Source organism: Passer domesticus, chromosome W (genome assembly GCF_036417665.1).
Source record: "Passer domesticus isolate bPasDom1 chromosome W, bPasDom1.hap1, whole genome shotgun sequence".
In the NCBI taxonomy this organism is placed as follows: domain Eukaryota; kingdom Metazoa; phylum Chordata; class Aves; order Passeriformes; family Passeridae; genus Passer; species Passer domesticus.
In genome coordinates, this window is record NC_087511.1 from 20,307,553 (window position 1) to 20,323,996 (window position 16,444).

General features: G+C 43.6%; 1 long non-coding RNA gene across 3 annotated transcripts in view; it reads right to left on the reverse strand.

Annotated features, from left to right (window-relative positions):
• Nucleotides 1-15,046, reverse strand: part of LOC135289117 (uncharacterized) — a 42,300-nt gene extending 27,254 nt beyond the window's left edge. Inside the window, exon 1 of one of the 3 annotated variants that reach the window (XR_010351911.1) lies at nucleotides 14,594-15,046. This is a non-coding gene — a long non-coding RNA (uncharacterized LOC135289117). The remainder of the gene's footprint in view (nucleotides 1-14,593) is intronic. The other 2 variants (XR_010351912.1, XR_010351910.1) reach the window with 2 other exon arrangements.
• Between the last annotated feature and the right edge of the window lie 1,398 nt (nucleotides 15,047-16,444).

Sequence of the window (16,444 nt, forward strand, 5' to 3'; positions counted from 1 at the left end):
AGCTACGCTTGGTTGGGCTAAGGAATTCCTGGTGGTATTGCCTAGGCGCCGTCCGTTAGACAATCACGAAAGCGTTGCAGGCTCGGCATTTGTGGTATATTTTAATCGTAATATGGAGAGGCTTAAAGGGATTTTGGGCGGCAATGCCCCCATACCACAAACTTCTCCTTTGGGGTGCTTATTAGCACATTGGAAACAGGGTAATTTTGGGGAAGAGTTAAGTAAGGCTAAGTTGATTAATTATTGTAATACATGGTGGGCAGAATATGTCTTGAAGGATGACAAAAAGTGGCCAAAGAATGGGTCTTTGCAATATAACACCATTTTGCAATTAATGTCATTTTGTAAGCAAGAAGGAAAATGGGACAAGGTTCCGTATGTTGATTTGTTTTTCTATTTAAGGGGAAAGCCAGAATGGCAGATTGAATGTGGATTAATGGTGGTTAAAGCATCTGCAAGTGATAAGTGTGGGGTTTGTGTAAAAGAGAAATGTTGTCTAGAACACTTAGCATTTAAAGAAAGTCTGAATAGGAAAAACTATACAGATGTTGATTTACAGGTAGCTCCAACAAGACCAAGAGAACCTAACCCTAGCCCGCCTGCTTCACCTGCCCCTATCCCACCATCTGCCCCTACTTCACCTAATTTTATCTCGTCTAGTCCTACTGCACCCTTCTCTCTTTATCCTCCTCTCCTGCCATCACCTGATCCCTCTTCCTCAGAAGATGATCAAAACCCAACTGTAATACAAAAAGGAGGGGGGATGTAAGTGAAGAAGATAGCAAGAATGATGAATCAGTGACACCAATATCCCATAGGACTAGGAATCGGTCAAAGCTCGCCCCAGTCTTGGCTAGGAAAACCTGGGCAGACAAAAGCAGACTGTAATCGCTCCCTTGCGACAAGGAGTAGGAGTGGAGGGGCCAGTGTTTGTAAAAGTGCCTTTTTCTCCTGCGGATTTAGTTATTTGGAAACAATCGGCTGGAACTTATAGAGAAAATCCTGATAAGGTGGCACGGGTAGTAAAAATGGTTATGAAAACTCAGAATCCTGACTGGGATGACATACAAGTAATATTAGATACTTTAACGGATTCTACTGAGAAAGAGATGGTACTTAAGGCAGCCAAAGAAAGGGCAAGGGAAGATATCAGAAATGGACTTGTAACAGGAACACTAGATGAAAATTTTCCAACTGAGGATCCAGGGTGGGATCCTAATGTACCTGGACATATGCGGAGGTTGAAGAAATATCAGGAGTGGGTCCAAATAGGAGTTCAGAATGCTGTGCCTAAAACTATAAACTGGTCTAAATTGTATGAGGTTTGACAAGAAAAGAAAGAATCCCCTACTGCATTTTTGGAAAGGCTTAAGGAGACAGCAAGGAAATATACAGATCTCCAAATAGACACAGAACAAGCAAAGGTTCAACTCACTCTCATATTCCTGGGGCAGTCACAGGATTATATTAGGAGAAAGTTGCAAAGATTAGAAGGGGAGGAATTAAGGAATCTGGATAAACTACTTGAGGTAGCCTGGAAAGTATACAATAATAGGGAAAAGGAGGCTAGTAAAAAGCAGCAGCAAAATCTTTTGGCGGTAATACAAGGAAAAGGGAAACCAGATTTCAGGGGACATGGCAGAGGTGGTCGTGGACTGGGTAGAGGCGGGTTTGGCAGGGGCCGCCGAGGACCAGTCATGCAAGGGTTAAGCCTAAATCAGTGTGCGTATTGCAAGAGGGAGGGGCATTGGAAGAGAGAATGCCCAAGCAACCCCAACAACTGGTTTAACCAGGGCAATCAGTTCCAGCAGGAAGATGCTGCCAAGGCAATGGTACTGGGCGAATATCACAGCTGACTAGAATTGGAATCAGTACAAGAACCTGTGGTAACCATTCAATTAGAGGATAAAGAGGTAAAATTCCTGGTGGATACGGGGGCCACATATTCTGTACTAAATGATTTGCAAGGGCAAATTGGGGGCCAGCAAATAACAATAGTTGGGGCTACAGGGAAAGAGGAAAATCGGCCATTCTTGCAACCCCTAGATTTGTGGTTTGGGAACAAGGTTTTGACACATGAATTCTTATATGTACCTGAGTGTCCAATTCCGCTTTTAGGGAGGGATTTGCTGGCGAAACTTGATGCGGTAATAACCTTTGAGAATGGTGAACTTGTAATGAAAATACCTGAATCAAAGGCGGGACAAATTTTAATGATCAAAGAAAAACTGGTCCCCTCTATCCCTAGGGAAGCAGAAGATGCAGTGATTCCCTCTGTATGGGAAACGGATACACCAGGAAAATCTAAATTGGCACAGCTAGTACATGTAGAGTTAAAAGAAGGGGCAAGGACTGTACAGGTCAAGCAGTAGCCCATAAAACTAGAAGCATGGCAAGGAATAGTAAAGATTATTGATAAATTCTTAAAATACCAAATTCTAGGGGAATGTGAATCAGAATTTAATACACCAATATTTTCAGTAAAGAAACCAAATGGGGAATATAGATTAGTGCAGGATTTGAGATCAATAAACGAAATAACAAAGGACATTTATCCAGTGGTAGCAAATCCCTATACATTGCTGACATCCGTAAAAGAGATATATAAATAGTTTACCTTAATTGATCTAAAAGATGCCTTTTTCTTCATACTCCTCGACAAAGAAAGTAGGAAACTGTTTGCCTTTGAATGGGAAAATCCAGGGAACGGAAGGAAGACCCAGCTCACATGGACACGACTACCACAAGGCTACAAGAAGTCGCCGACCCTATCCGGAAACCAGCTGGCGAAGGAGCTGGAGATTTGGACTGAGAATGGGCAAGTACCGAGAGACCAATACCTGTTGTTACAGTATGTTGATGATATACTAATAGCTACAGAAGAAAAAGCAACCTGTATAAAGGTAACCATTGAGATTTTAAATTCACTGGGAATGGGAGGTTATAAACTATCCAGAGAAAAGGCACAAATTGCCCCACAGACTGTAATCTACCTGGGATGTGAAATTTCACAAGGGCAACGAAAACTAGGTACTAACCATATCCAAGCTATTTGTGCTATTCCAGAGACCCGGAATTTACATGAGCTGCGAGTCTTCCTTGGGATGGCAGCGTGGTGTCACCTGTGGATCATGGACTATGGACTAATCACGAAACCCCTGTATGCAGCCCAGAAGATGCAGCCATTCACCTGGGGCAAACCACAGAAAGAAGCCTTCCTAAAATTAAAAGAAGCACTGACAACTGCTCCAGCATTAGGGTTACCTGATCTGTCTAAAGATTTTCAGCTCTTTGTACATGAAAGGCTGTGCCTAGCACTGGGAGTCCTGACCCAACGTCTGGGAAGCTGGAAAAGGCCAGTGGGTTATTTTTCCAAACAACTTGACAACATAAGTGGTGGATGGCCTTCATCTCTGCGAGCAGTCGCAGCCACTGTGATACTGATACAAGAAGCCAGGAAGCTTACTATGGGAAGGCACATAAATGTCTACGTACCACACATGGTAACCACTGTCTTAGAGCAGAAGGGGGGCCATTGACTATCTCCAAGCAGGATGGTAAAATTCCAGGTAATCCTGACTGAGCAGGATGATGTCACATTAAAGAGAATTAACCTTTTGAATCCAGCCTTGTTTCTAGGTACCACAACTGAAGAAGGCCCATTAGAGCATGACTGTGTAGAGGTAATAGAGTACACCTATTCAGCAAGAAAAGACCTGAAAGACGTCCCACTAGAGCAGCCAGAGTGGGAACTATTCACAGACGGGAGCAGCTTCGTGGAGAATGGAACCAGATACACTGGATATGCGGTAACAACAGTCAGTACAGTAGTAGAGGCAAGAGCATTACCACCAAACACATCTGCCCAGAAGGCAGAACTGGTTGCCTTAACCAGGGCACTCGAATTAAATGAAGGGAAAAGAGTAAACAGATGGACTGACTCAAAGTATGCTCTTGGAGTGGTGCATGTACACGGAGCACTGTGGAAAGAAAGAGGACTATTGTCTTCTCAAGGTACACATATTAAACATCAGGATACAGTCCTGCAATTGAAAAAAGCACTACAAAAACCTGAACAATTGGCAATTATACACTGTAAAGCACACCAAACAGGAAACTCCAAAATTTGTGAGGGAAATTGAAAGGCAGACTGGACAGCCAGACAGGTTACTAGAGAGGTGCAAACAACAATGGCATTGATACCTTTAAAGCTTAGTGTGTCTCAATTCAATTTGTCTCCAAAACCAAAATATTCAGCAGAAGATGAGAGATTGGGATGTTTGCTAAATGCACAAAATAATTCAGAAGGGTGGTATGTAACTACACAAGGGCAGATAGTGATACCCCCCTTGATAATGAGAGAAGTTCTACAAATTAAAGATAACAAATGTCATTGGGGTGCAGAGGCATTGGTAAAATTGCTAAAGCGAAGTTTAATCTCGGTACGGATGTTAACAATGGCAAAATCAGTAATGTCAAAATGTGAGATCTGCTTGAAAAACAACCCAGTGGCTAGACGGCAGGCACAGCTAGGAAGGGTTCAGATAGGAATAGAGCCAGGAGACTATTTGCAGGTAGACTTTGTAAAGTTGCCAAGAACTCGAGGATACAAATACCTGTTAGTGGGAGTTGACACATTTTCTGGATGGCCAGAAGCCCTTCCCTGTCGCACAAACCAAGCAAAGGAAACAGTTAAGTGGTTACTACAAGAGATTATTCCCAGGTTCAGGGTACCCCTAGGGGTATCATCAGAAAGGGGGCCCCATTTTATAGCTACAGTAGTAAGAGAAGTAAGTAGATTGCTGGGAATAACTTGGGATCTCCACACACCGTGGAGACCCCAGTTAAGTGGACAAGTAGAGAGAATGAATCAGACACTGAAAAGACAAATCAGTAAAATATGCCAAGAAGCCAAATTGCAGTGGCCCCAGGCTTTGCCAATAGCACTGTTGAGGATTCGGATAAAGCCTAGGAGTGGGGTGTCAGTCAGTCCTTATGAGATATTGCATGGGAAACCATATGAATCTCCTGAGCCTAACCCAAATGTACATGTCACAGGAAAGTGGGAAGTGTATAATTATGTTCTATCTCTCGGGAAAACTTTAGCTCGACTCCGGAGCGTCCTCGTGTGGAATAGGCCGCTGACTCTCGAGAATCCAGTTCATGACATACATCCGGGAGATGAGGTGTACATCAAAAATTGGAATGAAGAACCGCTGAAAGAAAGGTGGACTGGACCCCATCATGTACTGTTGACCACCTTTACAGCAGTCAATGTAGCCGGTGTGGACCCCTGGATTCACTATACCCGAGTGAAGAAAATCCATCCCAGATCACGGACTGTGTAAACCGTGGAACCAACAAGACTGCAGATAAGATGTGTTTAAGTGCTTTGAGAATGTTATCAGTAATTGTGCCAATGCTCATTTTATGGTTATTAATGTCTTTGGGATGTGGAATGCAAAACGATCAACTAACCACTCTTCATTCTAGAATGAAGAGAGAGGTACAAGCAGAAACACAGGTGATAAAAGTTTCTAATGTAATTCGAGCTGAGAATGTAATGATTGGATTAGTCAAAGACTTTGCCAAAATGCAAAACACCAGCAGAATAACTGCCTGTCTGCCAATACCGAAGGCAGCAGGAGACCCAATAAACTGGGGAATTATAACATCAAAACTACCTGAAATACAAAAGAACAAAACAATTGCATGCAAACAGGTACCTGAGTTGAGGCAACTAGTCAAGGAAACATGGGAGAAAATAGGAACATGGATGAAACTTTTGAGCCAGAAATATTGTATTCTAAGTGATGGCATACTAGGAACTCCTGTGGGAGGGTCGGGAGACACCGCACAATGGCAATGCTATTTGCCACACTATAAAAAGATTACAGAGAATGTTACAGAAACCACTCTGGTATGGAAGTGTGAGGCCAAGGATCAGAAAGACCAGATAGAGCCTTGGGACGGTGCGTGGTCCGTGAGTATACTCCAAAAATTCCAATATATGGCAAACACCCCTTGGTGTATTAAATGGGAAGGCTCTGAGAATGAAACAGATCCAGCAGTAACGAACACTGCCACTAGTAGCAGAACGAGAGCAGACAAAGCAAGTTGGTGGGCATGTAATAAAACTTATGACTGCACTTCTGATGGTATAGAGATAAAACAGATGCCACCCCTTCTAATAGCCCTACAAATTGGTTGTGCCTGCAGAGGGATCAAACATAAACAAGGTAAAGTGGATTACAAAATAATTGTAGGATGTACCAAGAATACAATCCAAAGTCCAGGACAATTTGTATGGGCAACAAGCGATGGTACCCGGACAACACATCTGCCTGTAGACGGGAAAGTAAAAGAAATTACTTTGGGCCTCCCTACCTTATGTCCAATTTGGAAAAAGTCCCCATTTAATGGAGAACATGAACTTTTGCAGGTAAGAACAAGACGAGAAGTTCTAGATAATGAAAATCAAGATGACGGTTGGCAGGAACCCTCTAGCAGAGTGAAATTTGGGTGGGCCCTAGAGTCTTTGCTTGGTCCTGTAGCAAACTATCAGAGTAGAGAATTGCTATACAAACTTACAGCTCAGGTGGATAGACTGGCAAGAGTCACTTGGGAAGGATTTAAAGAACTAAACATACAATTACAAGCTACCACAAAAAATACTTTACAAAATCAGTTGGCCTTAGATTTGTTACTCCTGAAAGAGCATGGAGTGTGTGGATTTTTAAAGGGACGGGTTGATCATTGCTGCATCCATATCCCAAATGTAACTGCAGATGTAGAATATGACATCAATCATTTGAAACAAATAGAGCATGAGGCACAAGAAGAGCAAAAGGATTTGGCTACAAGCTGGTTAGGCAAAATCATCAAAGGGTTAGGGTGGAATGTGAGTTCATGGATTAAATCTATCATTGAGAGTGTGATAATCCTACTAATTGTATTATTAGCAATTTGGTTACTTTACAGCATCTTAAAGGGAGAAATACAGAAGAAAACATCATGGAATCGAAAAATATAAAGGCACTGACACGAGATCCACACCCGCCATTCTCAGGTTCTCCTGTTCGGGACAGCATCCGTGGCAACGTTTACATCAATCATAGATTCCAAGAACATCAAGTGTAGACCCAGAAACAAAGGACTGTATCAAGTGAAAACATTTGCACTTATTGTGATGTGAAAATGCTTTCAAAGGGGGGAAATGATAGTAAGAGATTTTAAAATCATAGAAAATTTGGGGATTTAGAAAGAAAGCTATGCTTAGTAGGCCCTGGGAAAATGTTAAAAGTAGGCCCTGGGAAATGCTAGGCCTTGTATTTGCCAGATCATGTGAAATTGCACCTGCGTAACCAGTATATGATAAATTATATAATTGTTAGATGTGATGATTGTTTAGATATAATTATTGTTTAATCGTAAGAAAAATAATGAGAAACTATGTTCAAGGGTTTGGGGGGGGTCACGAGAAACCTATGCTTGGATGAAATCAATGTATACAATAGAACAATGTAAGTTTAATAATTAAATATGTAAGTTATATAACGATAGAATATAAAAACATGTTCATCCCGAACCCATGGCAGAGTCAGATTTGGGTCTGTACCCCTGACACGCAGAGCTCTTCAATAAAAGCACCTGCATATAATCATTCTGTGATTATGTGTTCCTGAACGCTAACAAAATCACCTTCACTAAAACTTACTCTTAATAAAGTATCTCCAAAAGAACTTAAAGTTGTGTCCTAGGGTGAGGTTATGATGCTTGTATCCCCAGTTGTGTGTTCTGTTAGTGCTGGATATTATGTACTGTGCCTTCAAGACTGGCTCTGAAGAGCAAGATTTGTTTTGGTTTGTTATCAGCCTGCTCCCCCACGGCTGGCGGGACAGAGAGATGGGGCAGACCATAGTGCAGCTTTGGCTTTTTGCTTTGCTTTTTGCTTTTGCTTTGCTCTTGCTCCTGCTTTGCTCCTGCTTTGCTCCCACTCTGCTTTTGCTTTTTGCTTCTGTTAGTTAGTTTAGCTAAGCGGTCCAGATTTTTCCCTGGATTGTTTTTCCCTTCCCTTTTTGGAACCACTCAAACCTACTCCGGACTGGGACCTGGGAAACACCAAGAGTTTACATCTGGTGGCTGCAGCAGCTATCCCCAGCACCGGAGGGAGCAACAACAGAGCGACCACTCCCAGGAAAGACTTTCAGAATTTGTCATCCTTTTCATATTGGTGAAAGTGTTGTCATCTGGTATTGTTCATTTTGTGTGCTGGGGGTGTTTTGCTTGTTAAATAAACAGGTTCTTTCCACTTGTCTCCTAGGAATCCTTCCCAAACCAGTGGGGTGAAGGGGCTGTGTGGGTTTGCTTTCTGGGGGGGGCCCTTTTGGAGGTTTTCTCCCAGATTTGCCCTAATCCAGGACAAGTTAACATCACTGAGACTAAACAAAAATTAATTTTAACAAGAATTAACTTATTTAAACTCTGTTATTACAAAAAGGTTACTGAAAATTTGTCATATAATGGTTAAACATCAAATAAACAACATACAAGTAAACAACTGTACTGAAATCTTTACAATAAAATTACCTTGTTAGTACTATGGAGTAAAAAGCAAATACTCAACAGTGCTGACAGTGGAGTTAAGTCTCAAAAAAACAGTACAGATAAAGTTCAAGGTTTGTCTTGAATGTGAGCTAAAGAATCTTGAATTTAAAACTTATCTAATTCCTCTTAGCAAACTATGTAGTTTTGCTATGTTACTAATATGTAAAAAGACACCACCTCTATACCAACACCTTTGAATTTTTCTAGTAACAATCCTGTTAAAAATCACAAGTTACTAAAATTAGAAGGTAAATCTCAACACTGGCTGGTGCCAGGCAGTGGGGGGGGGGGGGGCACCCTCTGCAGAAGCTTTAAAGATTGCTTGTAGGATAGATTTAAGTTTGGCTTAGTAAGAGTAATGGCATATAAACATTGAAGGCTAAACCAAAAAGAGATGTTGCTATACAGCACTAAATAGCTGTACCAAAAAATTCACAGCAAAATACATTGTTAAAAAAAAAAAAAAAGACAAGTAACTGGAAATTTGACCAGGGCTAGGTGTCCCTCAGGGTTTTAGATCTGTATGAACTGTGGCTTTTGATATCTGGGCTGCTCCTTCCAATGCTTGAAAGTGCCTGGGGCACTTCAGTCAGGGACCATTGTGGGTGTGTCGAGTGTCCCAAAAGACTCCTGTACAAAATCTGAATGCATAAAAATTCCCCACTGTGTTAACACATACCTCGCCCACAAAACCAAGGGAACAGACAGCACAAAAAGTTTAACTGTGGCGATCTGCCCATCAGGCCCTTTTATTTGCACCAGTGTTGGCTTTACAGGCTTTCACTATTTCCACCCATGCCAGAGAGTACCTGAGGCACAGTCATTAGTGGCCACTCACTGGGCCATTGGCTTTTTGAGACAACAGTCACAATCTAGGTCTAATTTTCAAAGTTCTCTTTGCTTTTGCCAAGGCATCCTGTTATCAAATCTCTTATGTTAACCAGGTCCAAAGTCCATCATCTGTCTTGTGTCCCCCAACATTCCAACAGGACATCACAAGACAATTGTAGTGTTAAGAAATGGTTCAGAATAACTGGGTTCTGGGACTTTTCCAATACTGTTAAATGATTTAGCGTGTATATGGCTTTAACTATTCTGCTCTGTGGAGTCTCACCACACATACTTCCCTTTTGCTTATTAAGTATACCTTTTAAAATACCATGTGCTTTTTCCACTATTGTTTGTCCAGTTGCTAAATGGGGGATACCGGTTTGGTGTGTCACACCCCACAGCTGTAGAAATTGTCTAGTTTTCTGTAAGGTGTATGATGGGCCATTGTCAGTTTTAATGGTGTGAGGGATGGCCAAAGCTGCAAAAGCTGATCGCCAGTGTGTGATAGCATCCCTACCCTTTTCTCCTGTATGTACTGTAGCCCACATTGCTGATGAAAATGTATCAATTGAGACGTGTATATATTTGAAATGGTCAAATTCAGGGATGTGTGTGACATCAGTTTGCCAGATTTGCAAAGCACGCAGCCCACGAGGGTTCACCCGCATCTGCAGTGGTGAAGTGTGGCCTTAACAGTCATCACAGGTGCTAACAATATTACGAGCCTCTGTATTTGACAGCTGAAATTGCCACTGCAAGGCTTGAACACCTTGGTGGAAAAAGTCATGTGACACCTTTGCTTGTGCCAGTGTATCTGGTTGTGGTGCCATCCAAGCAGGGCTAGTCTGCTCTGGCATTGCCCTCTGTGATAAAGCCTGGTAAGTTTGTGTGACTCCTGATGTGCGAGACGTAATAGGGGAAAATTCTGGATTGAATGGTGAGGCATAGAGTTTTTAGTTAGTTAAATAGTTGTACATTATTAATCTCCTTTAGTATTGTTCAGTCTAATTTTTGTGTGATGTCAGCCACATATGCAGAGTCTGTTACAACATTTAGAGGAGTGTGGGGAAAATGGAAAGCCATAGGTACAGCCCGTAGCTCTACTATTTGAGGTGATCCATTCTCATATCCTTCCAACATTTGCCACTCACCTTCCTCTTTCCATGTTAAAATGGCCTTTCCTGTTTTCCCAGAACCATCAGTAAACACTGTAAGTCCTTTTAAGTGTTCGGCTGTTCAGGGATTTTAGGGAGAGCATGGTTTCGCAGCTTAACTTTAGCAGTCTATGGCTTGGTAAGTGGTACATGATTTGTCCAGTATAATTTTGTAAAGCACATTACAAAGCTGTACAGTTAGCAAGGCACCATTCAAATTGCTCTTATGTTGCAGGAATAATAATTTTGGAAGGATCTTTGGCATTCAATTGCAGACACCTGTGACAACATTTGATGATTAATTGTGCAGTTAGCTCAGAGATGGTAGGTGCTGTCTTTTTTGGTTGGTGAGGTAAGAATATCCACTCTAGAATGTGTAAAGGGTTAGGCCAGTGTGTGTTCCACTGTTCAATGTTACCAGTAATGTGAGATTCAACAATGATAATGAATACGGTGATACACACCTTAGGGCATATCCAGTGGACCTGTCTGTTTGTGATAGCTTACTCTACTGTTTCGAGAGCAGCTTTTGCCTCTGGGGTTAATTTTCTGGGGGAAGTCAATTCAGGATCCCCTCTCAGGAGGTTGAGTAAAGGTGCTAATTAAGAATTGGTTATCCCTAAGTATGATCTGACCCAGTTTATGATAACCAAAAGTTTCTGTGCATCATTTAAAGTCTCAATTTTGGTAGAAAATTGGATTGCTTGTGGCTGTATCATTTGGTTCATTATTTTGAGTCCCAAATATTTCCAGGGTGCTTGCTTTTGCACCTTCTCTGGTGCTACCTGCAGCTCAAATGATTTTAATGCTTGCAGCAGGTTTGGCTGAATCTGCAAAAGTTCCCTTTTTGTTTGGGTTGTAATCAGAATGTCATCCATGTAGTGATAGCAGTATGCCCTTGTAAAGTGTTCTCTCACAAATGAGAGTGCCTGTGCACTGTACCATTGACAGATTGTGGGACTGTTATGCATCCCTTGTGGAAGTACATGCCATTGATAATGTTGCACAGATGCAGGGTTATTAATAGAAGGCACTGTAAAAGCAAACTTTGGGATATTGTCTGGGTGCAGTGGAATAGCGAAAAAACAATCCTTCAGATCCACAATCAGGATATCCCAGGAGGCAGGTATCACTGTGGGAGAAGGCATACCAACTTGTAAAAACCCCATGCCTTCCATCACTGAATTGATCTTTCTTAGGTCATGGAGCAACCTCCATTTACCAGATTTCTTTTTTACAACAAATACAGGTGTGTTCCAAGGGCTCATAGGTGGTTCTATGTGTCCTTGTGCTAGTTGTTCTTGTACTAATGAATTTAGGGAATCTAGTTTTTCTTCCTCAAGGGGCCACTGCAGTACCCACACAGGCTGAGTAGTAAGCCATTTCAGAGCTGGTGTGGGATACCTTATGCCCTTTAACACAGTGGCCCCTGTTAAAAATCTGGGCCCACCTGAACTCCCCATGCAGACAAAGCATCCCTCCCCCATAAGTTCAGTGGTGTAGCAGTGATGTAAGGCCAGATTGTAGCTGTTTGTCCCTCAGGATTTTTGATCATCACAGGATTGCTGCTCAGGTGGCTCTGTGTGGTCTCTCCAAGGCCAGCAATGGCAGATACCGCAGGTGTAGTAGGCCATGATGAAGGCCATAAGTTGGAAAAAATGATAGTGGCGTCTGCCCGTGTGTCAATCATCCCACTGACCTTTATCTGCAAAGGCTTTGCCTTAGGCATTGCAACAGTACTCTCCATGTTAGGTCTTTGATTTCCCATTACCTGATTCCAGTTTATCTGGGGCTGTCCTGCTGATGCAAAGCCTTGGTCTCCTCACTCCCTAGAATCTGCTTTGGGGATATAAGACTCAACAGGAATGAGTTGTGCAATTCTGATTTCAGCCGGGATAGTTATGGGTAGAGCAGTGGTTAATACCATGGCTTTTATTTGTCCTGTAAGATCAGCATCTATGACACTGGGGTGCACATTGATGTCTTGCAGCATGGCACTGGATCTCTGTAGCAGGCACAGGGCCTGCACGGCCTCCTTGGCGATCAGAGGCCTGAGAGCTAGGAAATGCCAAAGTCAGCATGACTAAGGCTTTAGAAGCCCCTCTCTTTCGCCTTTCGGACCCTGCTTATCTCCCTGTAAATCCATAGGTCACTTTCCCCTGACCCTTACTATTGGACAGTTTTCAAAACCCCTGTAGGGTATAAAAACCCCTAATTCTGCCCGGTTCTGCAGAAGAGCTGTCACTGGACCCTTCGCAGAGACCCGAATAAAAGAATCCTGTGGAACCCATACTGCTTCTTCTCCTCTCTCCCCTGCGTCTGCTGCGGCGGCACCTAGCAAGCTAAAAGAGCTGAATATCACAAAAGAGCTGCAAATCACTAAGAGCTGCAAATCACTATAGCTTGCCTAGGTTGCCTGAGCCCCCCCGCTGAGCTATCCTGGCCGGCCAGCATTCCCTGCTGGGCTTCTGCCTTGAGGGTATTGACCTGGCCATAGATCTCCCTATAAGGATAGCACTCGTTCCTTTCCCTATGGGCCCCTGGGCCTTAAGAGGGATTTCATGTACCTGTAATGAGTTCATGGTTATTGTGACTGAGGTGGATACATCCATTCTGGTTGTCCCTCTTGTCCTGGCTGTGAGTTGGTCACACAGGCTTGTACCAGAGGGTGGGAAAATGCTTGTGTCATCACGCATTTCTGTCATGCTTGGTCTCCCATTTCCCTGGTCCTTGAGAAATTGACCATTAACATGAAATGTGGACTAGCATTCTTTTGCTACGTGTCCGACTCTCCCACATAAGTTACAGTTTGCATTCATACCCCTCTGTTCTTGAAATGTCTCTTGTGGTGTGGACTCTTGTAGATAGTTTGCTCTCATGTGGCCTTGCTGTCCACATTTGTAGCAATGGGGAGTTTGTTTAACAGCAGCTGTAATGGTATTAGCTAGCATATCCATGTTATGAGATCAAGTCCCAACCTTAGCACATGCATTTATCATACCCTCTAGGGATGGATTCTCTTTTGGTACGGCATCTATAACCTTTCTACAGTCCACGTTTGCATTGCCTTGTGCCAATTACAGTATTAACTGGTGCCTTGCTTTGCTGTTAGATATCTGTTTTTCCATAGCATCTTGCAAATATTCTATGAATTGCATATACAATTTGTCAAGTTTTTGCCTTTTACTTGAATAGCTTTCTGTAGGTACAGACATTTGTAATTTTTGTTAGAGTTTGCATTGCTAAATCCTTTGCTTGGGCTAGGATAAAGGGGTTCAGGGGTCTTGCTTCGGCAAGAACCCCTTGTGTGAGGACACGAGGCTTGACTCCATTTTCATCAGAAGGCTGATTTATTATGTTATATATTATACTAAAATACTACATTACAACTATACTAAAAGAACAGAGAGAAGAAGATCAGAAGGCTACAAAGACAAGAATAGAATCAGAATGAATAACAAAAATCCTGTGACTGCTCACAGCCTTGGCACAGGTGGCTGTGATTGGTCACTGATTGAAAACAATCCACATGGACCAATGGAAGATGCACCTGTGGCATTCCACCGCAGCAGATAGTTATTGTTTACATTTCTTTCCTGAGGCTCTCAGCTCCTCAGGACAGGAAAAATCCTAGCAGAGGCTTTTTCACTAAAATATCATGGCTACACAGGGGTGCTTGGGTTTGTGGGTCTTCCATGGGGGGCAGTCCCATAAGTTGAGTGATCCCTGCTCCAAAACATGGGTCCTGCTGCAAAGCTCTTGAGTTTTTTAGTCCCTGATCTTCTGCATAAGATCTCCAACTCGATTCACACATCATATATTGCACTGGAGTACAGAGCAATTTCACAATTTGCTTCATATCATAGGGAGTTAATTCAGTAGCAGTTATAAATCAAAACATATTTTCAACAGCAGGCGACCCTAGCCCATGCTTAGCAGATAGTTGGCTGAGAGGATTTGCCAATTAAAGGGAACATACTTGTCAGGGCTCATCCCATTACCTCAAACGACTGGAAATGCTGCAATTGTTCCCCCATCCCGTTGCCAGTTCTCTGATGATGGTGAATACATGGGTACAGAAATTAGTTCAGCCCCTTCTATATCTCCACATTCTATAGCCTTTTGTTTTACCTACATCCAGAAGATTACCGGGTCTCGGGTGGAGATGTTTCCTGCTTGGAACATCGAAGGGGCTAGAGCTGGCATTGGCACGGTTGCAGGGGCTTCCTGGGCTTGTTAGGACCTTGACTGTAGATGACATGGTGCTGCAGCAGTGGCAGGTGCATGTCCAGAGCAGGGCCCGGAACAAGGCTCTGCATCGTGGTGCTGGAGCTTCCTGGTTCCAGTGAGTTTCTGGATGTGATGTAATGACAACATCCAGGCATTTGTAGCGACATCATCTCGGGCTCCACCCCCGTGTTGCAGCAGCAGGCAGGCATGGTTTGCGAAGGCGGGGCCCTGGGCGCGGTTTGTGAGCTTGAGCCTGCCAGCTCCGGGCAGGGGTGGTCCAGGTGTTTCCATGGCAATGAGCGGTGTGGCCAGCCCTGGTGGTGGCGGGGCAGTCCTGGGGCAGCATGAATCTGCGTCATGCTCACTGGCTGCCCAGCCAAAATGGCAGCGCTGTCCGAGCCCCTGCAGCAGCTGCGCAGGGCAGACACTGGGTGGCATTTTTGGGGTGCTGGCACAGGGGGGCCCGGCATCCCTGGGACCCCACCAGGCCCCCCTGTTTCCCTGCACGGTGGGGCCGCTCCATGCTGGGGAGCTGCGGGGGATGGCTCTCCCGGGAACAATGCTGATGGGGGGGGGGGGGGGGGGGTGATTTAGTGCAGCTCGGCCACGTGGAGTGGCATGGCTGGCCATTGTGTCCTGCCACATGCCTTGCAGGCTTAGAGAGGTACCCATCTCTCCCGAAAACTCATCCGGTGTGCTTTCCTCCCCATGTATTTCAGTATTAATTAGTCTTATCAAATCCAAAATGAACCGCCAAGGTTTTATAACTCTTATTGTATTTTCCTCCCCCTTCGAGGCTGCTTTTAATGTAAAGTGACCAGTTCGTTGTCAGGTATTAAGGTCAAAAGCAGTTTCTTTTATAGTGTCAAATCCGTGGGTTTTTGCCCATGTAATTAATGCAAGTAATGCTTCTTCATCATAGTCTATGTCCCATGCGTTAAAGAAAGTTTTACATACCTTTAAAGTGGGGTTTTATGGTGTTGAAATCCAGGCTCCCATGGTCTCCTGTGGGGTTTTTCTTCTATTTTCAGCATCTCTGGTTTCCTTTCCACACAAACTTTGTGATTTTCTTGCAACCTTTGTTGCAAAGTTTAATTCCTGCAGCCTTTGCTGCCTATTTTTGGGCTCTTTCCCGCCTCTTTCTTTTTCAGCTTTTCACTTTGTCTCTCTTCACTGTTCTGTGGGTCCTTGGAGTGTTCAATCCTCACATGGTGACACCATGTCACATCAGTGTTCCTGTCTGAGACTTAACATACAACAAACAACTCGTGCTTCCTCAGAAAAACAGCCTCGTTTATTGAATCCAACACCCTTTTAATAGACAGTTCAACACTCCCGGTGCTACGCAGACATTGGCCTGTGTCTGTGTGCCCCCAGACTCTGAAACAACCAAATGCCTGCATGTCAGGAGAGCTGCCACTGGCCGAAGGCTCAGTCAGTCAGCCCTGAGGCTAGTCCACCAAGCTGGGCCGGACCTCCCATCCACAACTGGATCAATAATAAACACAGATCAGTCTGCAATGCAACACCCAACCACCCTCTGGGTGAAGAATTTTTTTCTAATATCCAACCTCAACTTCCCCTGACATAACTTCAGGCCATTTCCTCGGGTCACCACAGAG